Below are 6,713 nucleotides of genomic sequence, written 5' to 3'. Positions count from 1 at the left end.
GCCCCATTCAGAGCGTTGAACAAAGTCAGTGTTGGGGGTTTTCCGGGCTGTATTGCCGTGGTCTTGGCATTGTAGTTCCTGACGTTTCGCCAGCAGCTGTGGCTGGCATCTTCAGAGGTGTAGCACCAAAAGACAGAGATCTCTCAGTCTTTTGGTGGACACTGAGAGATCTCTGTCTTTTGGTGCTACACCTCTGAAGATGCCAGCCACAGCTGCTGGCGAAACGTCAGGAACTACAATGCCAAGACCACGGCAATACAGCCCGGAAAACCCCCAACAACCATCGTTCTCCGGCCGTGAAAGCCTTCGACAATACAAAGTCAGTGTTGTTATTATCCCCACAATACAGCTGTACTGGTAGTGGCACCTTAAAGAGAACATATATTTCAATATGAGCTTTATTGAGTCACAGATCACTTCTTCAGATATGTGAAGGGGAAATCATAGTGGGAATTCTTATAGGGAAGATTATAAGGGGGGGGAGGAATTGAGGCAGAGAGGTTCGGTGGGAATTCCATCAAAAAGAGTCCAGTAGCACCTTTAAGACGAACCAACTTTACTGTAGCATCTGACGAAGAGAACTGCGATTCTCGAAAGCTTATGCTACAGTAAAGTTGGTTCGTCTTAAAGGTGCTACTGGACTCTTTTCGATTTTGCTACTACAGACTAACACGGCTAACTCCTCTGGATCTATGACCAGGGAATTCCATCATGACTCTTCCAAGTGTAAACTCTCTGTGTCAGGGGAAAAGGGAGGAGTTAAGGTAGAAGGGGAAAGTGTGAATCCCGCCATAAATTAACAGAGTTAGCCATTACACATAACGGCGGAGTGGTCAGAGGTTTGAATAGATAAGCAAAGTGATGAAGTAGGATGAATAGGGTAAATAACTACTCAGGGAGAAGTAGTCTAAAGTTTAAGTGAAAATTAACTGCTATCGGTACAAGGTTATAGTCTGATAAAGCATGTAATGGACAGCCAGGTAAAATTTCTAAAGGGAAGAGCCTTGGAGGATGGGAGGATGTGTTCCAAGTGATAAAGCTTACTAGTATCGGAAGCAAAGGACTATGCAATATCACTTTGCACAAAGCGCACTAATTCTCCGGATTGGACAGTAGCGCTAGTAAGGTGGACAGGTCAGACCTCTCTGTATCTTTCCCGTTGTTCTGCAGTCTCTTTGTTTACCCAGAAGGCTAATCTCAGGGACTTCCTTCCTTCTTGTTGCCTTCTTTGTGCTCTCCCTCTCTTGCTAGCCTCCACAAGGGCTCTGCATGCTCTCAGAATCTTTTTTTTGCCCTTGGTTAAGAGAGCTAGCTGGAATGCCTATATTCCCTTTCCTGTCTCAGAACGGATTTCTTTAACAATAAGGAGCCTCTATTTCTTTTCTAAAGCAACAAGCATCATGTGGACTTTATTCCAAAAGCAGCCTCTCCTTTTCACTCGAGCACAGCCGCTCTGCTGACAAGTAGATTGTTGTCCGGGCAGAACCCCCGATCTGATCCAAGTGCCTTTAGAGCTGCTCCAGCTAACCAGAATTGGTTCGTATCTATTAAAAGAAATGCGATAGGGAAAGCAATCATAGCTTGATGCTTTTTGCCCTCTCCTTTCCAACCTCAAAGGAGCATTGCTATGCAGGCCAAGAGGACTTAGTGTGAGTCTTATTGATCCGCACAACACAAGCCATATATGCTTAAATCATGAAACTGGGCACCAGTGAAGTGTCGTGCTTAGGATGTCGGACAAGGATCTGAGAGACTTAGTTTTGAATCGCCTCTTAGCCATAGAAATTCACTGTTTGACCTTAGACCAGTCACTCTCTCTCAGCCTAACTTACCTCACCAGGTTTTTGTGGGATTAAAATGGAAAAGGGGAGAATGACGTTGTAAGTTACTTTGGGTTCCCATTGGGAAGAAAAGCAGGGTAGAAATAAACAAATGTGTATTTTATATTTGTGTTTGTGTGTACACCGTATAAATGCAGCTCCGGGTAAGGTAGATTTTTCAACATGCAGCCCAATTCAGAGGGAAACTACATGAGATGCACAGTGGGCATGTCAGGTTATACAAGGTTCCCTGGGTAGTGTAGTCTTACAAAGAACAGCCACTTGATGTGATTCTCCACCAGGGAAAAGAGTGGTGGGGGGATTCTCTCTCTCTCTCTCTCTCTCTCTCTCTCTCTCTCTCTCTCTCTCTCTCTCTCTCTCTCTCTCTCTCTCTTAAAAAGCCACCCTGGATTTCCTGCCTCCTGTTACATCCTCTCCCCCCCACCCCAAGCTCCAGGAGGAAACTCCGAGCTGAGGCTTTTTGCAAGAGAGAGAGAGAATCCCTCCCATCGCTCTTGCCCTGGCAGAGAAACGCATCAAGCGGCTGTTCTTTGTAAGACTACACTACCCAGGGAACCTTGCAGGACCTGAACACATGAAGAACATGTATCTGGTGTCTCGTGTGGTGTGGCTCAAATTGTTGAACTAGTGGTCATCGTTGAGGCTTCCTGGGGTGGATTTAGAACAAGGCTCCTGAATTAGCTCCACATCCTCAAAAACAACCCAAGCAAACCCACAGGATAATTGCCAGAGAACTGGGCCTTATAGGTACTGCAGCCAAATTGTAATGGGAAGGAAACATAAATCAAATTGTAATGAGAGGGAAACATAAATCAGTTCAACCATTGCTCTTGCAAATGCCGTTTTATCTCCCACTAGCTGCTGAACTCAGAGAGAGACTGAGATTCCCCATAGCCATCTGTGAATAATGGCCCAGCACAAAATAAGAGGCTGGAGAGAGAGGGAGAGAGAGAGAGAGAGAGAGAGAGAGAGGGCTCTTCCCTACCCCAATCACCCCCCCACCCCTCATCTTGTTGATTGCTGTCTTACAGATTAAAGAGAAGCGCATGGTCCGGCTGTGCACGCCAGTCAGGGACAAGTGCTAGCATTTCCAGGCCTCCTGTTATTTGCCGGATCCAAATTCTCATTATGGCAATCTATCTTTTGTCTTCCCATCTGACTCTGGCTGAAGGAGCGGGGTGGGGGTGGGGGACAAGGGAAAAGAAGGCTACGAAGGTGATGCATTCATCAGCCCTCCGTAATGAGGTCTCTTTCATCAACCCACGACCATTTAGTCCGCAGTGGGAGGCAAAGTCGCTGTGCCAAGAATTGATTCCTGCAATTTGGTTATTAAAACTGAACTCACAACTCTGAAATGAATTCATTCACAGTGCTATAGTGTAGTTATTGTGGCAGGACCACAATTTCTGTTTTGACGGGCTTAAAAAAAAAAGGATTGGCCTAGAATGGGCTGTCCTGCCAAAGTCTTTGCCACAGAATTGGCTGTCATTTTGGGCAACAGATGTTCCCTTAGCCCGCTTTTCCCCCTTAATAAGCTTTGCAACCACCTGCTGCCTCGACACCTTTATTGGTGCCACAATCTCCATTCTGTTCCTCTCCTCATTGGCTCAGTGTCCTGCTTAAATCAGGGACCACAAGTATGAGCTCATGCCGTCCAAATATGAATCGCATGCCTGATAAATCAAATCTACTGCATTCAGCTCTCAAGGGGCCATATTGATTGGCTTTTAAAAGGATTGTGTGAGAGGAATATTTTATCTCACTTGGCTCAAGGTCTCATCTTGTGAAGAAAAAAAGATGAAAGAGCCAGTATAACAAAACAACTCGAGGCACTAAATTGTACTGTAGAAGCCCTGTTATTTGTCTATTTCTCCTTCTTTGTGTTACACATATATGCGGTAAGCTAGCCTTGAGTTATACAAAATGGGGCTTGTTCTCTCTTTCAAATAATATATAGCCTGACCTTGAACAGTTGGACACCAAGCCATTGCCAGCTATATTACCTTCTACCGATCTAAAAAAACATGGCTGATGGAACACTCATCTTTAACTTGGCTGGAAAAGACAGTTGGAGGTTTAGAGCTGGCTGAAGAAAGTTGCTGAGGAGATTCTGGCCAGCCAGAAGTTTCTAGCAGAAATCTTGATTCCAGCTTGTGGCTTGGATGCTCACATCATGGCAGGAATCACTATGGCTGGTACCAACAGTGCAAAGAACTGAAATTTCCAGTGAAGACTGGAGGTGGATTGGAGGCCTTAGGTACTCCTGCAATGAGATGGCAACACAAGCCCTGTCTTTCTAGTAATGGTCTGCCAGATCTTAAAGCCACCATGCTGGGTTATGTTGGTGAGCACTCCACCATATGAGCGCATGCCATCCAAATATGGGATGTTTCTTGGCGTTGTGGGGTTAGAGTATTCAGGTGGGGAAAGGCCTCAGTAGCTGCAGTGGCCTCTGGAAAGGGGGTGGGGGTTGGAGTCTGGTTCTGAGGAGGAAGACATGGAGGTAAATAACATCACCTGGTAAATGACATCTTATTAGCCCTCTTTAAAGGGAAAGGACATTTTTCTCCAGGCAGTTGGCAACCTGAGTGTCAAAAAGACAGATGATGGCTGGACTGAGGTGCCCCAGCTGCTATATGAGGTCAGTGAAGGCAAGAGGTCAGAGGATGGATTTTTCACTCCCGATAATTTGTAGATTTGATCATTTGTCGATGACCGGGGAAGGCAAAGGCAAACCACCCCGTAACAAAACGTCTGCCAAGAAAACGTCGTGATGTGACGTCCCCTCATGGGTCACTAATGACTCGGTGCTTGCACACCTTTATCTTTTCATTTACTTGCACTGCTTTACAGCAGTCCGGTGAATATTTACTTGGAAGTAAGTCTACTGAATGCAACAGGGATTACTCCCCAGTAAAGGAGCCTGTCACTATTGCTCTGCACAACCTGGTAACAGACGGAGAGGTAGCGTGGTGTAGTGGTCAGCATGTCAAACTGGGATCTGGGAGACCCAGTTCAAACCCCCACTCTGCCATGGAAGCTTGCTAGACCTACCTCATATATTTGTTGCAAGTTTAAAATGGAGGATAGAACAATCTAAGCCACTTTGGGTCCCTGATTACCCACAGGGGCAAAAGGCTGGGTATAACTGAAATAAATAAATTTTATTTGTTTGTTTAAAGCATTTGTTAGCCTTCTTTCCATCTCAGAAGGGGACTTTAAAAAAATTAACAAATGATGGTAGACAATAAGAGATTAACGTCCCTAACAGTTGCACATTTCTTTCCAGTCTTTGGAACATCGTCACCTAGAGCTAGTGACAGTTGCAGATAAACAATTGCAGTTTTGAATTTTAATAACAACAACATTTGATTTATATACCGCCCTTCAGGACAACTTAATGCCCACTCACAGCGGTTTACAAAGTATGTCATTATTATCTCCACAGCAAAACACCCTGTGAGGTGGGTGGGGCTGAGAGAGCTCCAGAGAACTGTGACTAGCCCAGTCACCCAGTTGGCTTCAAGTGGAGGAGTGGGGAATCAAACCGGGCTCTTCAGATTAGAGTCCCACGCTCTTAACCATTACACCAAACTGGCTCTTGATATAGAGTTGTGAGATTTGTGTAGCAACTCAGTGAAGCTGAACAACCCTTTGGGGTGCAGTTACCCTTTAGGAATCTAATGCAGGATTAGCAGCAGTATTGGTTGATTTAGGGCTCGGCTTATCTTCAATGCACTTGGCTTTGCAAATAGAGAGATTGCAAAAGACCCTCTTAATCTCTACATTTTATCATTATATTTATATAAAGGGGCCACCCCTGGAACATCCTGTTGCTCAGGAAAATGGAATGAGTCACTTCATCTTTTTTTTTTGGAAAAAAAATCATAGCACATTGCATATGCATAAACTCAGTATGAAAAGAATATGCTACATGCTCCCCCATAGGAAGTTGCCCGTTGCAGTGCTTGTATTGTTTCTTACAAAAGGGCTGCTTGGTAATTACAGAGTATAGGCCTGCATCATCAATGCTTGGAGGTTAATAAAAAGCAAACAACATATGCTCTGTCAGTGGAATGATATCATTTGCATTGCAATGGCTGAGCCAGAGCCCCGCAATAGCAATCCCAGCTGCTGTAAAAGCATCACATAAAAGATCTGTTCCCTTTCAGCCCTAAAGCAGAAGTCCTGGATATAACACTGCAGGGCTTTCCTAAAGTGCTCTTAGCACCCAGCCGCTCCCTGAAACAGAAATGCAAACCCAGACTTTGTAGACATGGAATGGTTATGTCGGCAGGGTGATGGTGGGGGAAATGGCCAAGAAAGAAATCTTGGAGTGAAAAGCAGACTCAAAATATGAGCACCATGTGTAGTGGCAGCGATAAGAATAAATGCAGTACTGGAAATATTGGACACAGAGACTGAAAACAAAGCAGCAACCACCACGACGCCTTTGTATAAATGGATTGTGACGTGTAGTATAGCCTATTCCAGTGAAGTGCACAGCCTGCAGAACACCGGGTGTGCCTCTGAAAGATCTAGCTGGGAGCTGGGTCAGCAAAGCTGGAAGCACACACTGTCACATCCATGACACTGGGAGGGTAGTGGACGATAATATCAATTAATCTAGCACACTTTATCTTGCCTCTTCTCCAAAGAGCTCAGAGTTCTACCATCCTCATTTTATCCTTGTGAGGTAGACGATACCAAGAGAGAGTGACCCGCCTAAGGTTAGCCAGTGGCAGAGTGGGTATTTGCACCCTGGGCCTTTCAGATTCTAGCCCAGCACTCTGAGAGCCAAGCTACAAGTGACGCCTGACACAGGTTGGACACTTGTCAGCTTCCTTCAAGTTTTGATGGGAAATGTAGGCA

This window comes from Eublepharis macularius, chromosome 8 (genome assembly GCF_028583425.1).
Source record: "Eublepharis macularius isolate TG4126 chromosome 8, MPM_Emac_v1.0, whole genome shotgun sequence".
In the NCBI taxonomy this organism is placed as follows: Eukaryota; Metazoa; Chordata; class Lepidosauria; order Squamata; family Eublepharidae; genus Eublepharis; species Eublepharis macularius.
Note: the sequence above shows the minus strand (reverse complement) of the source record.